This window comes from Vicugna pacos, chromosome 11 (assembly GCF_048564905.1).
Source record: "Vicugna pacos chromosome 11, VicPac4, whole genome shotgun sequence".
Lineage (NCBI taxonomy): Eukaryota > Metazoa > Chordata > Mammalia > Artiodactyla > Camelidae > Vicugna > Vicugna pacos.
The window spans coordinates 65,642,225-65,670,150 of record NC_132997.1 but is presented as its reverse complement, the minus strand read 5'-3'; the positions used below and the strand labels follow the sequence as shown (position 1 = coordinate 65,670,150).

At 37.2% G+C, this 27,926-nt stretch overlaps 1 protein-coding gene across 2 annotated transcripts in view; it reads left to right on the top strand.

Moving 5' to 3' along the window:
* Nucleotides 1–27,926, top strand: part of PRKG1 (protein kinase cGMP-dependent 1) — a 1,109,393-nt gene that overhangs the window by 525,842 nt on the left and 555,625 nt on the right. The gene's annotated exons all lie outside the window — the stretch shown is intronic.

Below are 27,926 nucleotides of genomic sequence, written 5' to 3'. Positions count from 1 at the left end.
AGGATTAAAATAGGATCATGCTCTTTTCTACAATTTATAAAATAACAATATTTAAAAGGCTAATTCAGGTTGTTAAAATATTTTGGTGAAGTTATGCAATACTCCATCAAGAATTTGTTTCTTATGTGGATCTCATTTGCATGTTACACTTACTCAAGGACTATCAATTTAGCGCTTTACTTCATTTTTTCAAAACTAAACTAATAGTTTCAGTTTTCATATTGCCTACAAATGGCTTAATGTCATTTAAGGAAGTTTCATAATACCTGTATTATGTACATACTTCCCTGCTTTCTGAAAATTCTTCTCTAATCATTTATTTGCATATGCCGGGAAATATATAGGAGATTTCAGCACCATATATATCTAAAGAGGAGTCTGGAGAGGGAAAAAAAAAGGAGAATGCAATCTTTTTTAAAATGAGAAATTATTCATCAATGTGGTGATCATCAGTAATCTAGCTCAGCGTGGTAGCCACCAGCCACCTGTAGTTTACTGAGTCTTGCAATATGGCTAGTCCTAACTGAGATGTGCTATATGTATAAATTACACACCAGTTTTAAAGACTTAGAATATAAATATATATATGAGGGTGAGAGAACGAGCATCTCATATTTTTATATTGATAACATGTTTAAATGATATTTTAGACAAATTGGGTTAATATATATTAACATTAATTTCATCTGTCTATTTTACTTGACTTTTTATGGCTGCTAGGAAATTTAAAATTACACATGGCTCATATTATATTTCTATGGAACAGAAATTATCTAAATAGGCAACTCATCATAAACATCCCTTCCATCCCTTGATGCTGATTCTGGTTGTCTATAACTTTGGAATTCAAGCCCATGATATGGGAAGCACACCAAGTGAGGTTATATCTCTGGCTAAGTTATCTCAACTCCCATATCACATTTACTATCGACATGTCATCCATCAGGAAGCACAGAGGTGAGATAGATGGAGCTTCCGCAGTCCATCTGGATACCTGGGTAAGACCAGCATCTACTTAACAGTAATTCAAGACATGATGAACAGAGAACCCTAAAGACTAGTAAAGTGCCTGTGGCTTCAACAAAGAGGGGAAAAAAAACTCATTTAAGGAGAAAGAATTTGGTTAAAGATTGTTCACTGGTAAAAAGTGCACAATCTAAAAGTTGAGAATTATGTTTTATTTAGTGGACATACTGAGGACTTAAGCTCAGGAGATAGCCTCTCAGAAAGCTCTGAGGGACTGCTCAGAAGAGGTAACGGAAGAGCCAAGATATAGGAGTTTTTGCAAAACAAACAAACAAGTAAATAACAGCTGAAACATCAAAAGATTACTGTTAATTAAAGAAAAACAAGACATCTCAAATTAATGAATTTAGCACTTTTCTATATATGAAAAGATGCAAGTGTGTAGGCTTATTGAAATCATTCCTTGATATGCACCTTAACTATCTAGGTCCAGTATCCTGGTTTTCTGCATCCTAAATCCCCTCAGGGTGCACAGTTGGGGGAAGCTGCAGTGGCTAATGGCTTGATGGTCACAACATTCTTTGTTTACTGATATGGCCGTGACTTTCTTCATCCACCAAGATGGGGGGCCAATCTATCCAGAGGGAATAGCATAAGCAAACCTGGACAGTGGAAAAGGAAAAATCATTCCAGTAAGAGTGAGTACTCCAGTTGACCCAGAATTAGAGAAATAGAGAAAAAGTAAAAAAGACAGGTGATGTTTGAATCGCGGAAGCCTTGAGTGCCAAGGTGGCAAAGCACTTATCTTTAATTTGTAGCCTCCGGGGACCCCTTGAAGGCTTATAGACATAACAAAACTGTAGTTTTGAAGAGTTAATATAAAACAATGGCATTTGGATTCAAATTCGACAAAAATAATTAGGACAACTCTATATCCTTTCAGGCAAAAGGTAATGAGGACCCATAGTAGGATGATGGAATGAGAATAGAAGGAAGAAATGGACATCAAAGATACACTTGGTGTTTCACTATATTGAGGTCTGACATGGACACATTGTATAATAGCATTTCATTCTGTGCTTGCATATGCGCATGTGTATGTGTGTGTTTGTGTGTGTGTGCTGTGAAAAGAAGTAAGATAAGTCTGCATAAAGAGTCTGCAAAGTCAAAAAAGCAGAATCTAAAAAGTCTACAAGAGATGGGTCTTAACTTTAACATAGATCTCAAAAAGCACACTCATGAAAATAATCTAGTCCTTCTAATTGCTGTAGAAGAGGTCTGTACCTCAGATCCCTCATGAGAAAATGATGACTGTCTCAAGGGAGTCAGGAAAGTTTATCTTTGGCTCTTTTGACTGGAGCAGAGTAAGGAACAAGATAGATATGAGAATCTGCCCTATGTGGCAGGACAAAAAAAAAATGATAGTTGTCATGTAGCAGCAGGACAAAGAAAGCAAAAATGTCCTGGGAATCTCTTCCCAGCCTTTGGGTCTAGATAAGCAATTGTTGGATTGAAAACTTGCTCTCTGTTTCTTTATAAACTGGTCTGAGTTTATGTGTGTCTGTGTATGGGTCCCCTGCAATGACAGCATTTTCTTTTTATTCTTCCTTTATGTTTAAGGAAACTTTCTTAAAATGTTACCTTTCTTCAGCTGTATTAAAGCCCTTCAAGAAAAGTGATTCTATACATGCTTAGGTCACAGCTGTACATGTTAAAAGTAGCTCTGTTTTGAAAATTTTTGAGCACAAGCTTACAAAGAAAGTAATTTTCTTACTCATAACAGGTAGTATTTGTGTTATTTTTTCCATTGTCTGATACCCAAATTATGTTAATATTCTCTAGCCAACTTAAATGTTAGTAACAGAGCAGAGATGGGTGATGATATAGATCCCTAATCGTAAGGGAATTCAGTGAATGTGTTTAAATTTCTAGCAGTTGTTTCAAGCATGAAAAAAGGATGTGACCTATATCATCATTCCTGTCTGGAGACAGACTAAACATTTCTCAAGGGAGATATGGTTCTTTAGGTGTGGCATGTTTTATAAATACAAACATGAGAGTAAACTCTGATTAATTCATAAACTTTGTACTCAAACATCACTAAAAAGGGTCTCAGTGTCTTCAGTACTCATTTATTAAGTCTTTTTCTATGAACAATATGCCTACACAGTTCTCATTTTTGTCATCGGAGAAAAATGTAAGAGCTGGCTGTTTCTAGACAGAAAATTTCTATCATTCAAATCCACTTCTCCCCCCTCAACTATAAAGACTCCGAGCTTTATTTCCAGAAGGAAAAAATAAAGAATCAAACTGCAGAAAGGGAACTTTCCTAAAGCAAAACTATAATGAATAGCAACTGTTTGAGTCTTCCTTAAGGTGTATTTACATACTTCGCAAGAAATAAATGACCCATTTCAAACACTGAATCCTTATTCTGTGTCAGGATTTTAGCTCTTTACCCAAAGCCAAGTATACATCATAGAGAGTCCTTACAGAGTCTATATTTCTAAGTAACTTTTGCCTTATATTGAAAGCTAGAGTAAGCTTCTCTGCCATTGAATTCAAATATATTAATATTCAAAGAATTTTTATAATACTTGTATATATTGCCTTAGTATAAAGTAACATACAATTTAGGATAGTAAGATTACTCTCACATAGTAGATTTATACATACATGGCTTGCTTTTTATTTATACCAATCTGTTGGCAGCTTGGTACAAGAGAAATGGCTTTGAAGGAAATTGGATCTACTAATCCTGACTCCAGAAAACTTGGCTTTAATCTGTACAAGTTTCAAGTCATTTCTGAGCCTAAGTCCTCCCCATTTGAAAGAGGGAATAATGACACATTCTACTTCAGAGAATGATTGTTGAGGATTACTTGCCAGACCAGGGACTTAAAAAAACCAAGAGACAAAACCAGGCAAAGACACTACCAAAAAAGAGAATTATAGGCCAGTATCACTGATGAACATAAGATGCCAAAATCCTCACCAAAATATTAGCAAATAGAATCCAACAACACATAAAAAAGATTATACATCATGACCAAGTGGGGTTCATCCCAGGGACACAAGGGTGGTTCAACATACGCAAATCAATCAATGTAATACATCACATCAACGAGAGAAAGGACAAAAACCACATGATCACCTCAATAGATGCAGAAAAAACATTTGATAAAATTCAACACCCACTTATGGTAAAAACTCTCACCAAAGTGGGTATAGAGGGAACATATCTCAACATCATAAAAGCTATATATGACAGACCTACAGCCAGCATAGTACTCAGTGGTAAAAAAACTCAAAAGCTTCCCACTAAAATCTGGGACAAGACAAGGATGCCCACTATCACCACTCCTATTCAACATAGTCCTGGAAGTCCTAGCCACAGCAATCAGGCAAGAGAGAGAAATAAAAGGGATCCAAATTTGAAAACAAGAGGTAAAAGTGTCACTGTATGCTGACAACATGTTACTATATATAGAAAACCCTAAAAGGTCCACACAAAAACTTCTAGAGCTGATTAAAGAATTCAGCAAGGTAACAGGTTACAAGATTAACGTTCAAAAATCAGTTGCATTTCTTTAATGATGAATCAACAGAAGAAGACAGTAAAGAAACAATCCCCTTTAAAATAGCACCCAAAGTAATAAAATACCTAGGAATAAATCTAACCAAGGAGGTAAAAGATTTATACAAAGAGAACTATAAAACATTGATGAAGGAAATTAAAGAAGACTTTAAGAAATGGAAAGATATTCCATGCTCCTGGACTGGAAGAATCAATATTGTTAAAATGGTCACACTGCCCAAGGCAATCTACAGATTTAATGCAATCCCTATCAAAATACCCAGGACATATTTCACAGAACTAGAGAAAATCATAATAAAATTTATATGGAACCATCAAAGACCTAGAATTGCCAAGATATTACTGAAGAGAAAGAAAGAGGCTGGAGGAATAACTCTCCCAGACTTCAGACAATACTATAGAGCTACAGTCATCAAGACAGCATGGTTTTGGCACAAAAACAAACATATAAACCAATGCAACAGAGTAGAGAGCCCAGAAATGAACCCACAAACTTTTGGTCAACTAATCTTCGACAAAGGAGGCAAGAAAACACAGTGGAATAAAGACAGTCTCTTCAGCAAATGGTGTTGGAAAAACTGGACAGCAGCATGTAAAGCAGTGAAGCTAGAACACTCCCTTACACCATACACAAAAATAAACTCAAAATGAATCAAAGACTTAAACATAAGACAAGATACAATAAACCTTCTAGAAGAAAACATAGTCAAAACATTGTCTTACATACATCTCAAAAATGTTCTCCTAGAACAGTCTACTCAAGCAATAGAAATAAAAGCAAGAATAAACAAATGGGACCTAATGAAACTTACAAGCTTCTGCCCAGCAAAGGAAACCATAAGTAAAACAAAAAGACAACCTACAGAATAGGAGAAAATTTTTGCAAATGAATCCGGCAAAGGCTTGATCTCCAGAATATATAAGCAGCTCATACGACTTAATAAGAAAAAAACAAACAACCCAATCCAAAAATGGACAGAAGATCTAAACAAGCAATTCTCCAAGGAAGACATACAAATGAACAATAGGCACATGAAAAAAATGCTCAATATCACTAATTATCAGAGAAATGCAAATCAAAACTACAATGAGGTCTCACTTCACACCAGTCAGAATGGCCATCATTCAAAAACCCACAAATGACAAATGCTGGAGAAGCTGTGGAGAAAAGGGAACCCTCCTACACTGCTGGTGGGAATGCAGTTTGGTGCAGCCACTGTGGAAAACAGTATGGAGATTCCTCAAAAGACTGGGAATAGACTTGCCATGTGACCCAGGAATCCCGCTCCTGGGCATATATCCAGAAGGACCCCTACTTCAGGATGACACCTGTACCCCAATGATCATAGCAGCACTCTTTACAATAGCCAAGACATGGAGACAGCCTACATGTCCATCAACAGATGACTGGATAAAGAAGAGGTGGTATATTTATACAATGGAATACTATTCAGCCATAAAAACCGACAACATAATGCCATTTGCAGCAACATGGATGGACCTGGAGAATGTCATTCTAAGTGAAGTAAGCCAGAAAGAGAAAGAAAAATACCATATGAGAGCGCTCATATGTGGAAACTAAAAAAAAAAAAAAAAAAAAAAGCATAAATACAAAACAGAAATAGACTCATAGACATAGAATACAAACTTGTGGTTGCCAAGGGTACGGGGGGTGGGAAGGGATAGACTGGGATTTCAAAGTTGTAGAATAAATAAACAAGATTATACTGTATAGCACAGGGAAATATATAGAAGATCTTATGGTAGCTCACAGAGAAAAAAATGTGACAATGAATATATGTATGTTCATGTATAACTGAAAAATTGTGCTCTACAATGGAATTTGGCACAACATTGTAAAATGATTATAAATCAATAAAAAAAGTTTTAAAAAAAATTTAAAAAAAAAGAAACCAAGAGAGTAACTCATAAACTGTTAGTAACCTCCATGTGCTATCCTAACCATACAGAGTATATATGGGTTAAAATAGACCCAGAATATTTGCTTGAATTATTCCCTTGTCTATGATAGTTGTATTGTTATAACTTGCTCCAGGTAACTATCACTAGGAAGTCAAAGACAGAGTGATTCAGAGATGCTGACTGAATGAAGTGCTAAGCACATTGGCCTATCCTGGAGGGACTGTATCTTGGCAAACTTATCAGTGACTAGAATATGTTCATTCATTCAACCAGTGACCATCTTATGAGTCCTAAAGTGTACCAGCCATTCCTCTGGACATTGAGTGTACAGCATATGTTTTTCTTAGCATCATAGTTTAGTTTTGGTGCATCTTGGAAAACTCTGTTGTTCAATCCTTTGACTTAATCCTATCAGTTTTATCTGTCCTGGGTCAAAGCACCTTGAACCTTTCATTCAAGAGCAAAGACCTGAAAATTCAGTATGAGAATCACCTGCAGTTTAAAACTATTTTCTGGGCACTAGTTCTAGAGATAATAATTTAGGTTCTGAGGTAGGGACCAGGACTAGGCCTCATAACCATGTGCTCAGAAGGTTCCAATCAAAAAGCTAGACTACATCTGTATTCCTTGGTGCTTGAGATGTTCATTTTCTAGGTATTCTCATCTAAATGGATTTTACTATTTTTTAACAAGGGGAATTGCTTATCAAACTTATAGGCAATTTCTTTTGGGGAACAAATTCTGGTTATAATCAGACTTCTTAAAGAACATATATTCCACTATTTGGTTGAAATAAGCCAGTCTGTGATTTGAAAAATAAAAGTTTAGATTCAAATGATCAACTCTATAGCAGTCAGTAAGAAGGTAATCAGAAAAATTTCCCTTTCTTCTGTGCCATGTAAACTCCAACCAAACAAATAGCACTTGATCTTTCAATCGCCAGGTTAAGTAATCTATAATGTTGATAACAATCATCTTTTGAATATAGCCCAAGAATGCAGTTACTTCCTTTTGTTTTTGATGAGACTGAATATTTAAAATGTACAAAAATCTTTTGAATAGATTCTAAATCAAGTTTTGTGGAAGTGGTTTTTAGTTTTGGTTGAGTATATAAGGTATGAACTTGGTATGAGTACAAATATGAGTCCATCTAGGTGAGCTGTTGTTTTGTCTTAGAACCAGTCCTGTCATTAGGCTGGACAGGAATGATATTTTTTTTGTTGAGTTGCTAACTGGATATTCATGAACTGGTGTGCTCTATCAACTAGTCAGTCAACAGTCAAGAATGTGTTAACCAGCTGCTACGTACTTACCACCACTGTTGGTGAAAGCTACCAGACAAGACAAACAAGACCCCCCCCCCATCAAAAAAAAAGTCTCATGTGAGTCAGCTTTCAAAGGAAATGTTTTCAGTAACCTGTAGGGAGAGAAATCATGTTTCAGTATCTAACAAAATGAACAAAACAACATTTTATTCTGTGTGATTTACAACGTAAAAATGGGCATTTGTCGAGGTAGACACCCTGCCTTTCCTTTTCTCTTTGGAAGCCCTATCTTACATTCAAGTACAAAACTTGTAAGGGAGTCAAAAAATCAAAATGAAGTTTAAATGGTAAAAGAAAAAAATGGTATCTTTCAGTATAAGAAGAGAACATTTTAGAACCTAGAGTTACTACCTTTGGAATCAAGAAAGCAATTTCCTATGAGGGGGGATGTTGCAGACTTGTGAGATGTACTTTAAGTTCCTTAGACATAGTGTGAGATGAAGAGCTTTGAGGAATGACTGAGGTGCAGCTGTACATACTGATGGGAGAGGGTAGCTTAGATAGATTCTCAAGGCCCTTAACAACTCCGTGTTTTCGTGTTTTGTTTTGTTTTGTTTCTTTTCTGCTCACTGTTGATCAGACCAACACAGTTGTGACTGATTTTGAGAAATTCTTTTATTTTCAGCATCTGGCACAAACATATCCATGGGGTCAAACTTGTAAATCTGGATAGGAGAACAGAAAAACATTAGTTGTCAATGAGCTTTCCTTTTCTGTTTTCTCATTTCACAAAAGAGGAAACTGTGACTTGGTGAAGTTATCCTCCACCGCCATTTTCCCTTGGAGAACAGGTGGTGGTATGTGGAACTCGAATCCAACTGTTGGCGCCCTCCGCATGCCTTCTGTTGTGTGTCACACATCATATAAAGAGGATAGTATTGTTCTCTTTACTTTCATACATTCTCCAAACATTTCGATTGTGAAAAGAGTATTTTACCCCAGGGGAAAAAATTGTCCTGACACCAAGAAAAAAGGTTCCTCTTTCTGTAGAGAGATTTCCTTTCCAAAAATTAGTTGCTTAGCATAAAAATGCTGCCCTTGTTTCATGCATTAGTAAAATCAGTTCTCTTTTCTATAATACTGCTCAGCCATTGTATCTTTCAGCACTCTGAGTGTGAAGCTAAAATCTAAAACTGTGTCACTAGACACAAAGGTTTATAAAGCTTGACCAGGTGGATAAATTTTCGGGCTGATTGTGCAGTTAGTGCGCTCTGTAGGCATCGTGTTTGTTTTCTGTTTCTCTCTGTAACCCAATAGTTAGACCTGAGGGGATGGGGTGGTACTTGCTCCCCGATAAGAATTAGATAAAGGGAAAGGCAATGAGGTGCCTCTGTTCATTTCTTCAAAACTTTCTGAAACACTTACTCTCTGTCAAACGTCACGAGGTACCAGAAATGTGGACACATGTGATTGCCAGCCCTGAAATAACTGATTTTCAGGGTATATACTGAATATTGATTTTTAAAATTCAGAGTGGTAAATAGTTTGGCAGAGGTGAGTATGGATGGGGTGTTGTCAAAGTACATGAAAATTATGGTTGAAAAAATTGCATGAAGTGGTTTGACAAATAGGTAGGAGTTAGTAAGGAAAAGTTTGTATATGTGTGTGTGTGTGTGTGTGTGTGTGTGTGTGTGTGTGCATGTGTGTATTACAATTTTGTCATATTTGAGTTCCAGGAAAAGACTTTCCAAGAGGAAGTCCACAGTCCTGTGTCAGATGTAAAACGAGTTGGTTGCTAATCGGTCTCTCTTTACTCATGGAATACTTCTGCATTACCACAAATAGAACCACCTCACCTGATAAAAATCTATTAATAAATTCAAGACGATTCTGTCATTGGACAAAAGAAAAAATCTTTAGGTAACTAGCACATTTAAAAGACGAAACATGATTTTTGAGGATTTTCTCATAGATAGCCACTTAATCAGGAAATATTCACTAAGCAGTGATTGGTTTTTACACTTTGTTAGAACTTGAGAAAATATAGAAGCAAAAGTTATCACCAACCCTGCTGAAAGTGTTCAGACTCGTTAAGGAGATGAAGTTGCATTTAATAACTAACGATGTGCAACAAAATAATGTCTGAACTGGAATGCAGGCTGTGAAGGGTGGTTACAAAGACTGTTGCAGTAAAAATTCATCTGAGATCTTCTTTCATTCCTATTTGAATATTTGTTGAGATACGCAGTTGCACCAATAGCCTTATTTTCAACTTAAAAAAAAAAGATTCAGAAATTTCCACTCATGAAAAACATTTCTGATTTTGTAATTAGGGAGCCCGGTAATTAAATATGCCTGGAAAATTGTATTAGATTACATTGCAGTGGGTCAGGCACATGCTTTCATTTCACACCTAACAGCCCCTTTTAAGATTATTAGCAAATTAAAAAAACAGCAGCCCAACAACCTCTAGTCCCCTTATTAAGGGAAAAAAATGCATTCTGATATAGCTTCCAATTTGCCTTGCTAATTCTAATTAGTAAGTGTAGCTGCTGGACAGTTCTACCAGGAGGCTAGTCTACAAAGAAACATTTCTGTAGCTGCAGGCTCTCAAACTGGGAAAAAATGAATAGATACTTTTTCTCATTTGATTGAAGATTAGAGATGAAATCAAATAAGGTTTGAGGAAATAAAAGGGGCTGCCCTATTCTGTATTAAGAATTGCTGAAAAGATTGAATGATAAGAAGAAAGTGAAGTAAATAAAGCCTTTAGACCATTGCTTTTGAATGATTTGGTGAGTTGCTGCAATGAATGAAACCTATGTTAACACTTGGCATAAGGCAGAAGTGGGACCTACTAGTTCTCTCCTTGTTTCTGGGTGTTTAATTTCAGTTCCTACACGAGCAGGTAGAATCTTTGAGAGTACGGACTATATGTTTCACCACTGCTTGTGCTGACTTTCATAGCTCAGACCTTCTAACTGTGTCATCGTCCCACAATCAGTACCTGTCTATTGACAAAGTTGGCGAGAAGCCCATCTCCTGCATCTCCTGCCTGCCATATTGGTTGTGGTTCTATGAGAGGATTCCATGGCCGCTGTCTTTCTCTGGGACTATCCAAGAATGGTAGGTAGCATACATTCACAACAGATCCAGGCTACTTTCCTTCCTCCTTATTCCCACCCCAAGTTTCAGTTGAACTTGGCTCATTAGTGTACATTGATTTGAGGACTCACTGCCATTGTTTTTCTTATAAAAAGAGGACCTTTTGTTTTTATTAACCTTAACTGACATTCACCTCAAATATCCTGACCAGTTTTGTGTGCCTCATGAGAGAAATATACATGTTTATAATGATCCTCAGAAGTATTGCATAGTAAATTTCAATTAGGGCCAATAGATTTTGATATAGCTCCTTGGAAAGGTAGCGATTATTTTTCTTCTGAAGTGTGGTGGCTTTGTTCCTCATTTAAGCCTTCCCAAGTTTAATATTAAATAATTACTATCAATGTAAAAGGCTGGCACTAATATCAACATTATGCACTTTTAGATTAACAAATCATACTTTTACTTTGTCAAAAAATAATGTTTTTGCTGAATAGAGTCTGAGAATAACTCAAGCAGAAGAATGCCACAGTTCCACTTAAAAGTATGTACAATTTCCAGAGAGCATGTCAGGAATTTGGAGATCTCTTCTTATGTAGTTTATTCTAGTTTGATTTTACAGTACCACTGAAGTAGTCTATATATTATAGTACTTTGAAATTTATTGATAATGGATTCCTCATAAAAGGGATAGATTGTCTCCAAAAAAAAAAAAGCCAATTTCTTGTAAGAAGGAATACCCTCTATTGAGGCCAAAAGTTGACCTAATTTCAGGCTCCCATTGATAACTGATATTTGGTTATTAAGTATCTGTGTTCTTGTATCTTAGATGAGATTAGCTGCAATCATGTTTGCATACAGGTCGTGGTCAACGTGGAACTGGAATGAATGGTGACTGGACAGATTTGAGCCAGAAAACTGACCCAGCTGTAGAATGACACTGAGAAGGAGGCTGGCTCTCCAAATTATATGATGCAAAGAAGATGGGGTGAACTTGGGCTTGATTGGGAGTTCTGATGTAGTTACAGCCACTGATTGTCTACTTTCAGTATATTTCAGTCTCCGTGGATCTTGTTAAAATGCACATCTGATTTTGTGTATTAGTTTGCTACAGCTGCTGTAACAAATTTCCACAAACTGGGTGGCCTGAAACATCAGAAATGTGTTCTCTCACAGTTCTTGGGGCCGTTTTTGACATTAGGTTCACTGGGCTGGAATCCAGCCATCAGTTGGGCTGTACTCCTCTGGAGACTGCTGGAAGAATCCATTCCTTGCCTTCTGCCTTCTGGTGACTCCTTGACTTGTGGCCGAATCACTCCTATTGCTGCCCCTGTCTTCATGATGCCCTCTCCTCTTCTGTGTGTATGATCTCCCTTGGCCTTTCTCTTGTAAGGAGATGTGTGAGGGGATTTAGGACCCATCCAGATAAACTGGCATAATCTCAAAATCCTTAATCACAATTGGGAACACTTTACCATAAATGGTAACAGTCACAGGTTCCAGGGATTGGGACCAGGACATGTCTTTGAGAACCATTACCAGCCTACTAAAGTGGGTCTAGGGTGAAGATTAAGATTCTGAATTTCTAACAATTGTCCAGATGATGTTGATGGTGCTGCTCTGTGTGTAACAAACACTTGGACTAGCAAGTGGCTGGATTATAAATCTGTATATTCAGCATGGTCTGTCTGGCTCACCTCCCTTTGATACAGAATCACATAATAACAAGGGACACAGGGGATGGGGTGAAATTTCTAGGAGATGGAGTAGCCAAGAATTAGGGTGGTTATTTGGGAAACAAAAATTCTTGCAGAGTGTTAGACTGGAGCCCCACTTCCAGGGGCAAAATTAGAGTATTAGGAACCGTAGCAGATGCTCTGGTCCTTAAAGGGGGCAAACAAGCAACTCCATGGGCAGACAGGGGGCCAGGACACTAGGTTTACATCAGCAAGTCTAATGCCAGATTCTACCAGCTGGTTTAGCTCAGCCTCCTGCCAACCATGGCCAGGATAGATTATGAAACTAGCTAGTGTTGAATTAGATGCTTGACTCTCAGAGTGCTGATTCAGTAGATTTGGAATAGAGCTCTGAAATCTCCATTTTTAACTAGCATCTTAAATGATTCAAGTGCAGGTAGGAAGAGAAAATATTTTTCAACATGGTGAAGGAATGAGGGCCTACTAATTTATTTACATTGAGTTAGACAGGGGATGTTGCAGTGATGTCACATGTTACCAGGAAAACATGGTACCAAAATGATGTCAGTTTTACCACTAAAGACCTCTGAAGTCTGACTCTTGAACATGTTCTGCAGGTAGCAATAAGTCTGGAAACAGTTGAATGTATATAATAAATGGTGTGTTAATATTATATCACAACACATTACATTCAATATGTTGTTGCATATCTAATGCATAGTATGGTGCAATGTACAAAATTGCAATGACCATGATGCACCTGCTCTGTGTTCCATCCATCTCTGCACGTGCACCTGTGAGATGTGGCCTCATAGTTGTGTTCCCTTCAGATTTTATTAAATAAACCTGTACCTTGAGCCTAATCCACACTGCCAAGTCGTCCAATCCAGTTTTGCAAGTTGTCATTCAGCCATTCCAACCCCAGTCTGGCCTGGAGGAGTAGTGTGTCACACTATTGAAGCCACTCAGTTGATTTCCTCTTGCCTGTGAAATGGGGCATTATTTGATCACTCAAATAGTCAAGTGTATCATGTTATAGACTTTACGTTAACCCGTAGAGTGACTATAAAGCTGGAGTAACTACAGTACTTCCCTGGCCTCTTGCTGCTATACTCAGGCAATAGGGCATAGACTGTGGAATTATAAAAACTTGGATTGGGAAAATTTTTTAAAAGTTTGGCTGATCTTATTTTTAAGTGCCTTTCAGTTTTAAAATTATTTGGAGTTATGAAGTGAGGCCATGCTCATAGATACATGAGAAGGAATCACACAGATCCCACAGACCCCAGCGGTAACCTAAATTAGCTTTGACAAGTTGTATTCTGTAAGGATCTGGCTCTTCTCACATCTATTTGATTTTAGCCCAATCATCACTTTTCCAGATAAGCCTTCCCTGACCTCCCTTACCAGGTCAAATTCACCTATTTCATGCTTTCATGGGAACGCATACTTCTGCCATCAGTACCTACTACATTTACTTTGTGATTATTTGGCTGATTTCTGTTCCTTTGCTAAATTACAAAATCTTCAAAGGCAGGAACCATGTATCTTTCTCCTGAACATTTTATTAATGCTACCAAGCACACTGTTTGACATGAGTTTGCCACTCAAAACATAATTGAGTGAGTGGATTTGTGAATAAATGGGCACAATTTTGAATGAAACCAGAAAGTTTTGCCTGTGGTATCACTCTCCTCTCAGTAGCTCCTTCTTTTTTTGCTTATGTGACCTACTGTAGTCATCCTAGGTCCCAGAAACCCATTTTTCCATGAAGAGTAATCTTAAGTAGAAGGGAAACCAGGGGCATAATAATTTAAGATTGTTAACTCAGTGGTATTCCAGTAACTTGTTCAGGGGCATTGGGTAGAACGTAGGAGGCTAACGAGGACATGGGCCTCTGCTTCCCTTTTTGTCCCGCTTCCTCTTCTTCAAATGGCTAAGTCCTGCCTTTGTCTATTTGTAATTTCAGTTCAGGTGTTTATTTTTCAATAGACTCATGGAATGCCATTAAGATATCCAAGATGTTCTCCAGTGTACTATTTTTTCTCCCACTTGGCTCTTCTGAACAGCATTCTCTCTCAGTTTTCTAAGCTAGAAATACCAGTTAAAGTAATAATCAATTTGATTATTTGAAAGCTAGGGAAAGGATAAAATAAAAGTAAACACCACCAGGTAGTTTTTTAAATTGCTTCTCAAATGCCTTTTTACAGAGGAGACTGTAAAGTCCTATTTAAGCTGAACTAATGGTGAGCAGTGGTCAGTGCTGTTTCAAAGGCAGCGTGAGGCTCTAGCAAGTAATCTCTCTGGTTTGTATAAGGTATGGAAAAAAGTAACTCTTATATAGTTGGATTGATTACATACTTTGTCTGGAGGCAGAAAGAGCATTTGTTGTCCCTGTACCAAGCTTTGAGTGAATCAGCCACCTTCAAAGGGACTTAACTTTGCCTAGCAAAAGTATGATTTTTCAGTTTCCTCTCAAATTCATTCTCACCCTAGCTGGTATATGCTTTCTTCTTGGCTAGGAAACAAAACTAACCTCTAGAGTTAAAAGAAAACTCATAATTTTATTTTGGAAGGTCAAAATCAAAAATGTATCTCACTCTACTCTCCTTTTAAGAATTGCCCTTTAATTCATTATTAGCAAACCATTAATCATAAGTCCATAAGTTAGAGACTGTTTGTGTGCTATCCCATTCTAATCACGAGCACTTTCCAATCACATGAGGTTCTAACATTCACCCTTGACAAGTTCTCTAATTCTCAAGGACCCAATTATTTAAGGGATACTGAGAATAGTATTTGTAATATGAAGGAATGATCTGTTTTGACTGACAGATGGGATATTTAGGAGCAGTAGATCCTGACCAGTCCCTTGGCATATCTCATATTTCTTCATAAAGCAGTTTTTAAATGGTATTGAATGAAACTTCTAGTTGATGGGTTATTTGTCAGTTTTTCCAGTGGAAAAGTTTGTATTTACTTTTCAAAAGCTTTCTGTACAGACTATTGCCAAGTCTCTCAGGGTCCTTTGGCAAGAAAAATCAATGGACACACACACAAGAAGGTATAAAATGCTACAGCAGTATTTGTGGTCTTTCAGAAAGTAATACAGGTGTGAGAATTGTGTTGGAAAACAGAATGGAAAAGATACATATATTACTTATATAAATCCAATGAATCATTCTGACATTCCTCTAAAGAATAGGGTTTTGTAAAAAAAAAAAAGTGAGAAACATGATATGGAAATTAAAAAAAAGGAGCTCTCTCAAAAATTGCTTTGTAAAATTTTTTAGATATATGGGACAAAATTAGTATTACATTGATGGAAAGAGCTAGAAGAAGATATACCCCCTAAAATCTGAATGGCCACATGTCATCTATGCTAATGATAATGACTTCAATTTATGTAACTAAAACATTGAGCTTAAGTAGCTGCACAGGTCTTAAATCAGAGAGGCTAGCACTCGTTATTTATCTACTTTGGGTCAGGTACCATGGTAGCCTCCAAGGATGCTAAAATATTCCCTGCATCCAAGGAGCTTATCATTTTGAGTTTCCATCTACTAGCATCTATATTGAAAACCACCTTTGGCAAGGAGCTGCGTCTTCATTTTTCTATCCTTCTATCATTTTGCCCAAGATTTTTATTTGATTGGTCACTCAAAAAGTGTTGGCCAGATGTGTTCTTATTCTGTTTTAACTCATTGGGTTTCAATAAAATATTGAATGGCCCCAGGCAATATGATGTTTAATCTAAGTGGAACATTAAGTGCTTACTAACACTCAGTTGATAATCAAGTCAATAAGCCAAGATTGTTTATGGAGAATTTTGATAGTTGACTAAAAGGAGAGATGGACGTTTGGGACACTGTAACTTTTTATTTCCAAATAAAATCTTAGAATGACTAGGAAACAACTGTGAAAATTAAAAGGAGTGAGAGGAGAAGGATTGGGCCAACCATAGAGTTTCCTGTCTTGTACGTGCAGAAGAGTTCAAGGGCTTATCTGTGAACGTGCTGTGGAAACAGGAGAGAGAGGGTTTTCGGAAGATAAACATTGTCGTGTGCTAGAGTGGTTGAGAGTTGAAGTAAAGAGTAAAATGTTGGATCTAAGATGATAAGCTGGGTAAAACATAGGTCCAGAGACTTAAAGTAGTTCATAGGCTTCACTCTCAAAGAATATGATTGATCCACTAGCTTAATTTCTTTCACATTTGTTCAATTTTTGTGAGTTTCAGGACAGTATGGATGAAATGTTTCTAGAGCAAAGTTTGTCAGCCATGGACAATCTGGCTTCCCTTTCTCCCAGGGAACATTAGGCAACATCTGGAGATATTTTTGGTTGTCATAGCAGAATGGGGTGCTACTTGTATCTAGTGGTAAAGGCCAGGGATGTTGCTAAATATCCTAAAATGCACAGGGACAAGCATGCTCAGCAAAGAATGAACTGATCCAAAATGTTAAAGGTGCCAAAGTTGAGAAACCCTGTTCTAGATCTATTCCTCCTAAGCTTTTCTAGATAACCCCATTTGACTACTTTTTACTGTATTTTTGATTTAGTATTTTTCCTCACCCAGAAAGGATCAGATTATTAGTAATGAACTAATTTGGCCTTACTGATTATTATCAGGTATTACAAAACTGTACCCCTCCTGGTTGCCATAGCAGCTGTATGTTTGTTAGAAAGATTGCCTGGGAAAATGTTTTGTTCTAATGAAGCAGGGGATACAAGTCCAGATTAAAACAAGGTAGAAATGAAACCTTCAGTCTCTGAAGATATATATTTTATAAGTCTTTTACCATTTTAACCTTGGGCTATTTTAATGCAAACTTGTTTCTGTAAAGCCGTATTTTGGTTGCTATAACAACTTGATGTAGCTCCTGATGAGCTCTTTTTGCCTTAATGTTGCTTTAAAAAAAGTTAGGGTTGCTATGACTACAAAATGCTGCTTTATTTTCAGTAAGCTTTTCTCCCCGTGTAATTTTGCTTTCAAAATAAGTATGTGCACATGCGTGCATACGTGTGTACTTCTACTAACATGCCTTATGGAAGTCTACGGTGTAGTAATACCTATGTCTAAAATCAGTAGAGGCAAGATGACAGTTTTTTTAAGTGCCCATTACTATTCTAAAACTGATTTTCATAATGCCGGATGAACTCAGGTTAGCAATGATTTTTTTTCTCCTTTAAATTATATAACAGCTTAATAACAGGCTCTTCATCTTTGTTTTATAACTTACTTATCACATCCTCCTTGTTATCACCTTTCCCTGCTTCCAGTGTACTTGTACCTTGGCCTTGGATGGGTCATTTGAACTCAAAGACTGTGAAAGCAGGCTGTGTCTTGATATGATCATAATTATTGATGGAGGCTATTTTACAACCTTGCTGATGATGGTCTTCTTTACACTACAGAGAATAACAAGATGCCCACTGCTCAGAGTTTCTCTCATTCGCACTTTGAAGAAGCCATATTAATTCTGTCACAATGAACTAACCATCTTATCTCTCTAGAGGGGTGCTGTCCAGTAGGAATAAAATGCAGCTATTTGGACAGTTTAAAATTTTCTAGTAACCAAGTTAAAAAAGTAAAAAGAAACAGATGAAATTAATCTTAATAATTATTATCTAACACAATATAAAATATTACCACTTTAAAATGTAAATGTATCAAAATAGTAATACATGTTTTACATTATTTTTTCTATTGTCTTAGAAATTCAGAGGGCTATCTTACACTTATAACACATATCACTTCAGATGAGCCACATTTCAAATGCTCATTAACCACTTGTGACTAGTGGTTACCATGTTGGATACATTTAGATTGCCATCAAATTTGGTCATGCAACATCATGTACTGGTCACTTAACTAGGTTTGAGATCATTTGTGAAGTCTTAAGAACATACAGATGATCAGGAAAACTCTTTCTTGGTTTGGGAGAGAGGAAGAGTGGGAGGGGGAAGAATGAGAGACAGAGAAGGAGGTGTTGGGGAAGGAGGAGGAAGGTGAGGAAGGAAGAGAAGGAAGGAGTGAAGGAAGGAAGGAAAGAGATTCTCTTTTAAGTCCTTTCTAGCTATTTAGTGCTCTCATCCATAATCTAATTTTATTTTATTATAATTAAGAAATATTGCAGTAAGCCACGCAGTTCCCAGATACTTTTGTGTGACTTATTCACAATTCTGTTCCCAACCTCTTGGGGAATTCTTGGGACAAATTAAGTGCACCCTATATATTTATTGGATTGAATCTCCTTTCCTGGCAAAATATGTGATTGGTTCCAAGATTAGATAAACATTATTATCAAGGGGAAATTTCAGTAGTTTGAAAAATCCAACCATACATGAATCTTTTAGGGCAATGAAGAGATGGGTGGCTAAAGGTCTAAAATAAAGGGATACCAAGTTAAAGAGTGTTCTTCTCTCTCTGCATGTTGTCTCTCTTGCTGTTTGGAGATCTTTGTCTATCAGTAATCCAGGAGAAGCACAAAATTGCCTTAAACTGTTATGGTGCCACAGCGCAAGTGACATTGCCAGGACATCATTGCTGTGTCTGGATCCCTTGTTACATCACTGCAGTGTTATTCCTTTCCTGCTTTTTCTCATTTGGAAGAAGCCAAATCAGACCAAACCATATGATTCTTGTAGCCTGCTCAGTGAAGGAAGTTTCTGTTTTCCTTCTAACCATGTGTCATTTTTTTTATCACTATTATTTTAGAATTAAAGTGGCCAATTGGATGTTTTCTTAGGCAGAGCCATTGTGCCTGGAATGCAAAGGTTTGGATGATCCAATCTGATTTGGAAATAAGAGAACAGTGTTAGAATTTGAGCAGATTCCTAAATCAGGTTGCGATGGTAATCTGAGTTGTGAATTAAATGTTTGGTGCTGACAGCTCTTCACATTACAAAACATTTCACCTCACTCCCATCATTTGTCATAGATTTCTTTTTTTTTTTTTACCTCTTTTGAGTAATGCAGCATAATGTCTGACATTTCATATCTTTTTGGCCTTTGTAAATTGGAGTTATATTCAACACATTTCACTTTCAGAATTTAAGACGTAAGATGGTTTTGAAATCCTTATTACTGTTAAGAGCCCCACAGTGAGCAATCTTTCAGCATTAGCCTGAGGGTGTGCTCAAGACAAACATTAGAATATACTTGAGGTGGGAACAACCCTGGGTTTCTGTGATCATATTTCTGTCAAAGCTGGTAAATAGAATTATTGCGACCTCAAGAACGTTTGTTTTTATTAAACACTGAACTCTAAATCATATAGCCTAATGCCGGACACTAAAAGAAATGACTTAGAAACCCTTTAAGTTATTCACTGTTAACTCTTGTAGACTGTGTGAATTATTCATTCTCTTTTTTTTTTTTCTGGGTTCTTCTGGATAATTTTTTTCTGATTATTTTTACTGTTCCTGGAAAATAGGCAAGGAAGAAAAATTAAGTTAGCTTTGCTATTGCCAAGTTACACTGGTTAAAAGTTTGAGAGAGAATAGATTATATTTATTTGCATTTTTATTCTGAAGTATTTTGAAATGTGGGGCCCCTTGAGCAAAAAAATACTTTTGAAGGATTCTTTACCTCTTAGGCTGAAACAATTCAGATGTTTACTCATTAGATTAGAAGACACACTAGAAACATGGAATTTTAGAGACTTTGAAATTAACCAATTCAGTAATTTTAAAACTTTTTGTCTGGCAATTTCTTTCCTCAAAAAAAATGTACCCTAAGGCTTAAAACATTAAGTACCGATTGAAGAACCAGAGAAGAAGGTGGGTGGGGTGAGTAAGAAGGGCGGGATAGTGTAATCCTTTCCCTGGAACACTCAGAGTTGGATTGGAAAACCACAAATCAGCTTGAACTCCAAGCATTTACAAGTAAGATGCAATAAAGTTAAGTGATCTGTACAGGATCAGACAGCTCTGCCTGCAAGCCTGTCAGTTAGGCTTTGTCGTTCATTCAGCAAACATGTGAGTGCCGTTATGTGCCTCACTAGTCCTTAGAATGCTGGGAGGGGAGCCTTGGGATGCAGCTGTGAACTAGCAAAGCAAGGCCCTGCCTTCGAGGAGCTTGTGTTCTAGAGCAGGACAAATAATACATTAGTACCTGTGTGTTGGAGGTGATATCAGATTGATATCAGGTGGTGTGATGACGCAGCGTGACTTAAAGGGAAGGTATTGAGATCAGGGAAGGCCTCTTGGAAGAGGTGACATTGGTTTGTACTCAGCTCCATGTTGTCTTCATGATAGCTGCCTTCAGTTACTAGCAAAGCCATCTTGTTGGGGTGGTACAGTGGAAAGAACACTGGATTATAAATCAAAGACCTGTGTGCCAGGCCCAATTTTATGTCCCTTCTGAGACATGACATATTTTACATCTGTGAAATGAGAGGCATCATATTGACACAAGATTAAGGAAGATCTGGTCCCTGCCTCTTTATTTAACCCAACCCTCTCAGCTGCCCTCCTCCCTACCACACTACTTTGATGCATATTATTTTCCATTAATACTGAGTTTGTTTAGTTTCTCAAGCTATTTGAAAGCTTTAAAAGGACTGTGGTCCTCTCAGCCTGGACTGACTCCCTTTCAAAATTTTTTTTGTTTTTAGTATCTTAAGTCACTACTTCCCATCTGAAACTTACTCTGATTCTTACGGAGAGAGGAATGATTTTTTTTGTTTGTTTCATTTTTTGAACTATTTAAATGTTGCTTTAAAATAGTATTTTTTAACCTTTAAAATGTTGTTTCATCCCATATATTATTACAATGAATCACTAATAATTTCTATGTGTTTTTTTCTTCCCATGTTAGACCATGAGCTCTTTAAAGGCCTTAAAGATGTCTGAAAGCCAATCAGAATATGCTTCTTGCTCACAGAAATCACAGTCTAAAAAAGGAAGTGGGTGCAATTTAAAGTAAGAAAATACTTATGTCCTCCTACAGCACAGAGGAGCACCGTATCCAGAGCTATCTCCTGGCAAATGGCCTTTGTTCAGCTGTTACACACATTCGTTTGCAGATGGGGTACTTTTGGGGTCTTATCCTGAGAGAGGATTTATTCGTTTGCTGGACCCTTTACTAAATTGAGAAAAATATACACATTGAATAGGAGGCAGAGAAACAAACACAATACTTTGCTCAGACTCAACTTGCCTCCTACCTTAAAAAACCAAAAAACAAGCAAAAAACAAAAACATACAAGGCTGTAAGCACAGGAGAATATACCCAGTCTATCAAATACCATCTTGAAAAATGATCCCCAAATGCATCAGACACTAGAATGATAAGAGAGTCAGCCTTTGTTAACATTTGAAGAATGTCTTTGTCAACTTTCGTCAAACTCCATCTTTTTATCCTCCCTTCTATAGACTTACTGTAAGTAAAAATCCAGAGATTTTTTTTTTTGGTTTTGTAGGAGTCAGTGGACATACAGCTAAAATGTTTGGTCTTGCTGTCACACTACGTGACATCAGTCAGTGCATCACTCAGCTCCTTGCCAGTTCTGTTATCTTGGACAAACATATTACTTAATAGCTGTGTCTCCAGTTACTCATCTATAAGGTGTAACTAGCATCTACCTCATAGATGGCTCTAAGAACTAAATGTGTCAGTGCATGTTAAGTGCCCAGTACAAGATCCAGCACACAGGGCTTTAAAAATTTTAACCATTGTTCAAATGTATTGTAAATATTGATGTCATTTACTTTTGATATTATAATTTCCTAGGGCTATGCCTAATTCAATAGTAGGTGGTAGTTAAGTTCATTATTAGCTTTGTCCAGTATTTCTCACATCTCTTTCTTTCTTCTCATTAAAAAAAATAATTTCAACACTGCCCCCTCTTTTTCCCCAGATCACTTGGATAACTAACAGTTGCATAAAGATAGCCAATGAGTGTCTGGAATTTGTGGTTAATGTAAGCCTGGTAATCAAACTGGTAACTCTCTCTGAGCCCAAAAGAGGTCGCTCTTCTGAGAGGTTTGTTGTGCAACCATCACTGTTTTCAGTGTTGTCTTTTGCTGTAGAAATATATGAGAAGTATATGTGCAGTGTTATGTTACTTTGTTTAATTCTGGCTGACATGGTAGTGAAGGTTCCAATTGAAGACAAAGTAAGGATACAACACGTACCTTGTAAAGAACCAATGGAATTTTTTTTTAATTTTTAAAAAATTTTTATTGAAGTGCAATTGATTTACAATGTTGGTTTCAGGTGTAAGCAAAGTGATTGAGTTATACATATACATACCTATATATTTTTCCTTTTCAGATTCCTTTCCGTTACATGTTATTACAAAAAAAATTGAATAGAGTTCCCTGTGCTCTACAGTAGGTCTTTGTGTATCTATTTTATATGTAATAATGCATGTCTTTTAATCCCCAAGCCCTAATTTATCCCTCCCTACCCTTTCCCTTTTGGTAACCATAGTTTGTTTTCTATGTCCATGAGTCTGTTTTTGGTTTGTAAATAGAATTTGTATCATTTTTTATATTCCACATATAAATATCATATGATATTTGTCTTTCTCTGTCTGACTTACTTCTCTCAATATGGTAATCTCAGAAAGTCGGCTAAAGTATTCAATTAGTGACACATTAGCCTCATCTCTAAGGAGTAAATCAGTCTAGGGGCATCATCTGGATGAAAGAGAATATTAAAATGCTCATTTAGAGTTTAGAATGCTAATCAAAGTATATCTTTTTAATAGTTTATTTTTAAAAATTTATAGTCTCGACAGCAAGCGAGACAGTGGTGTTTCATGTGAGTAAAGCACATTCTTCTACTATCATTTCTTAAATGAGTGAATCTAAAGTAGGTTCTTTCTCCATTTATTCCTAGGGAAATGATTCTACCTGGAATGAGATCCTATTTCAGAAGAAAGCAATCTAAGGAGAGTGGTTATGATTAAAACATAGTAGCTTAACTGCAAATTGGTAGGAAGTGGTGGGGTACCTCGTGCTAGTCTACTGATTGCTAATTTTCTTGGTGGTGGTTGTACCATCTCTCTCCACGTAATTGAAGGGGCCCAGATTACGGTGCGAGGACAGGGCAGCTTTCTGAAGAGAACCCTGTAAGGTGTGGTATTTCCCTTTGTATTACACTGATGAAAAGCCCAGTAATCCTGAAAGTGATCAGAAACCCAGCTTGCCATAGGCATCCTGTAACATCCTATGTGGTAAAAATGGTCTTTACGTTTGCATATCCAATTAGCTGACTCTCACTGAAATGCCTTTGCAATAGAAGGAGTTCCCGCATCACTAATTTTGTGCTGATACTTAAACAGCCTTTCCTTATTTGCAAGGATGTATGAGAAGAGAGGTAATCTCGTACTGCCCTTTATAAGGCTGAGCTAGAACAAGGCTGGGTATACCTTTTCTGTAAAGGACTAGATATTAAAAATTTCAGACTGTGGCTAAGAGGCAAAAAAGAAGGTATGATGAAGCTACTTATACAGCAAGAAGGAAAACTGCCCTTCTTTGTTTGCCTGGAAGCAGTGGGCTCCCACAGTAGCATCTAGATGAGAAACAAAGGAAAGCTGGTGACAGTGCTCAGCTGATGAGCTCTGCCTGGGGTCTCCAGCATCCACAGATCACCCTGGCTTTTATCCCATATCCTTCCTGTCTCACCCTCTGGTCTCCATCTGTATCTCTGGTGAATAAAACTCCCATTACGGGCAGAAGGAGCTACCCTAATGGCTCTGAGCCAGTTGGATCTCTCCTCCCTGCTCATGAGGTAGAGGGAAGAAGAGAGATAAATGGCTGATACCCCCTGCTGACATTAGGACGACATTTTGCGCTGGTAGCAGTGTGTGTTAGTCTTTGTGCCCTGGTCCATCGTTTTAGTTGAGAAGGAAAGGAGGGAGGAGTCTTTCTAAGTCCAGAAAATCGATACAGAAAAAAACCTCTGAAGTCAAACTATTTGTATAACTAGTAACTACCCATAATATTTCTTTTTCTTAAGAATTTTTTTTGGGGACACGTATAATGGATTTTTATTTGGGGAGGGGTAATTAGGTCTGTTTATTTAATTAATTACTTACTTAATATTTATTTATTAATGGAGGTCTTGGGGATTGAAACCAGGACCTAATGCATGCGAGGCATACACTCTACCACTGAGTTATACGCTACCCCCATACCAATAATATTTATTTGTTAAAATATCATTGGTCTTGTTTCCTTTTCCAAATAATGTTTTGTAAAGATTGCCTCAATTAATACATAAATTAATACAGAAAAGACTTTCAAAAATTTTACTGGCTTATATTTTCATTCTTAGGTTTTCAAAATCCACTTCCACCTCCTACTTGCTATCCATTAAACATTAGTTCTGATTGCATCTTAATGCTAGGATATGAGACTTATAGTGATTTGATCCACATATTTTGAAATCCTTGAAACAGTGAGAATTTATATTCCTCTATATTTTGCCAGCTGTTTCTTTGAAAGTAGTGGTTATGGTTACAAAGTGGAAAAACATCCAGCTAAAAGAGCAAGAGGTTAAACCTTTATCCAGACAACTTAAGTGTAAGACCACAGACACAGAATATTTCTACATTAAGGAAGAGGATCATCATTCTGGCTGCTTCTGATTCTCCAGGATTTTCTACAGTTGAGTCAGTGAGCTTTCTGCCCTCACTGCATTTGTATCTATCCCAGGAGAAGGTCCCTTTTTGGTTCAGAATCTCTGATTATAACAGCTTTGTCAAAGTCGAGTGGTCACCACTGCTCAAAACAGACCTCTACCTTGGCTCCAGAGGTTAAGGAAACTTGGAGGTTTCTGGCAAAGAGCAAAAAAGTTGAATGCTTGTTCTTCTGCTTGGGGTTTATGCCAGTGGTGTCCAGGACTTCCCTAGGACTACTGGTCTTTATATTCTGAGCTCTGTAATAACCCTGGGAATGGCCCTGGTCCAGGAACTGATATTTCTAGGTCATACAAGCCAACCCTGGCTACTTTAAGTGCTTCAGAACGAAATACAGTGGCTTAAAAAAAAAGAAAGAGCTGGAGTCTGGGTAAGGAGAGCCATCACCAAAGCCTATAGATACACCTCCAAGAAAAATGATCATCGTTATCACCATCATCTTTATCATTATCATCATCATTGTCACTATAGCAGACCAACCTTTTACTTTAAAAAGTAATTTACTTTTTACTTTTTTACTTTTACTTTATATACTAACCACTATTCTAAGCATTTTACATGTATTCTAGTACATTCACTCTAGTACTAACAACAACCCTATGAATAAGCTCTACTAATGTCCCTGCTTCACAGATAAAGGACCTGAAGCATAAGAGAGTTTGGACTTATGCATGATTATAGAGCTTTGGATTTATGGGTGATAGAGAGCCATTGGATAGTTCAAGCAAGGACATGGCATTATCTGCTTTGCATTTCAAATCATTTGCACATTTTAAGTCCAGGAGAGACTAGAGGAAGGAGAAACAGGCTAGATGTGATAAGAACTTCAGAGGAGGTGATGAGGAAAAAGAAAGGAGAAATGGAATGGTTTGATAAATAATTTACTTAAAGGAACAGAATTGGGTAACTGCATTTGGGGAAAAGGGGGGAGTCAAGAAGTCAATGTCCCAGGTGAATTAAGTAGATATATAGGGCAGAATGTGGACACAAAGTAATGCTCAGTCTTAAGAATCCCTGACTAATACCCTGCCATTAGCGTACCTGCCTGGCCTGTGAAGAAGTCTGAACCAGATTGGATTTTTGGCATTCTTTCTGATGAGAGACAGGGTGGGGAAGATTTCCTGAAAAACCACCAGGAGACTTGGCCTTGAAGACTCTGCATATAAGGAATTCAAAGAAGGAAATAAGACACTTAAATAAGATCCAATCAAATCAATCAAACCAAAGCCTCTTGTTTTGATAGCTGTGCAGGATCTGCCTGGCTTTACCTTTCAAAGGGAACGAACGTTTCCCAGGGGTCTAATGTTAATTAGGGAATTTTTGTGTTTTCTACAGATGATTGCAATATCAACACAGACAGGACAGCTAAACTCCTCTAAGCAGGGAGAAGGAAACCATTTACGTATTATCTCCAATCAAGCTTGAAAGATTTTAGAGATAATAGGTAATTTCCCATTTGCTATCAGGACTGTCCTAAAGCACATTCCTAGATGTGCAGGTGAGTCATTTCTAGTCCCTGGTTTATGATGTTTCCAAGGAGAGAAAGAGAAGAAACTCATTGTCAACTCGTAAGGTATTACTAGAGAAGCATCAGTTCAATTTTCTCCCTGTCTAGGAGTCCTATCTCTAGTTGTTTCTTTAATTTGGGAAGTTTCTTTTAGGCTGGACTTCTGATTTAAACATACCAGTGACTAGTTGAAGTCTTTTAAGGACGTGTGTAAGTTGGTCAACTAGCAGAGTATTTATCTGAATGATTGTAACGTTTAGGAGATGCTGTTTTTCCCTTTTATGTCTCAACAAACACTAACATGCTTAATTTGATTCAAGCATATCAACACTTGACAATAACCTGGACTATAGAGAAATGTGTATCTGAAATTTTAACATGATATCTGGTACAATAGATGTTCTACAAATATTTGTAACCCAAACCTAAGATTGTAGAAAGTCTTGAAAAGTAAGTTGAGGAGTTTCCCAGGGTCAACCTTTGGACAATAATACCTACAATGACTTTGAACATAAAAGTAGATATAAAAGAAAAAAAATTGAAGTCTGTGGCCATTAGCTCTCAGTTCATTCAAAGATGCTGAAGGCACAAGGTCAGAGGCCATCTCCTTATGCCCAGTTTAGAAACATGAGGGAGAATTTTCCCCATCCCATTTTTGGTACAATCCTAAATAAAAGAAAAAAAATACAGAGATGACACAGACATTGTCTCTTCTGCTTTAAGCCATTTCAGACTTAAAGGCCTGTGTTCTTCAGGTTGTAAATTTTAGGTCCAGTGTTATAACCAGTCATTTTGTTGTGACTTCAATTTTAATCTTCCTGTTGCTTATACTGATTTTGTGCCAGGCACTGCTGTAAAGCTTTTCATAAAATGACTTAGGTAATCCTCACAATAACTGTCAAATTATTATTCTAATTTACCTGTGAGGAAGGGAATCACAGAGAGATTATGCAACTTAGTCAGGGCCGCACTACAGGAAGATAGATCAGAGACCGGATTAGAGTTCTGTCATAAATAAGGCAGGGGAAATGACTCGGATGTCCTCATCTGGGACATTCAGGCCTGGGGATTGGAACCCACTCCATCTCCAGAGGCTGTGCTCAAACCATGATGCTAAACTAACTCCTGCTTTTCTTTGATATTGGCTGAAATGACCCTGTGTGAGATGTGTGCTATTAGCTTAACACCCTCTGGTTCTTCATTAGTTGTTTC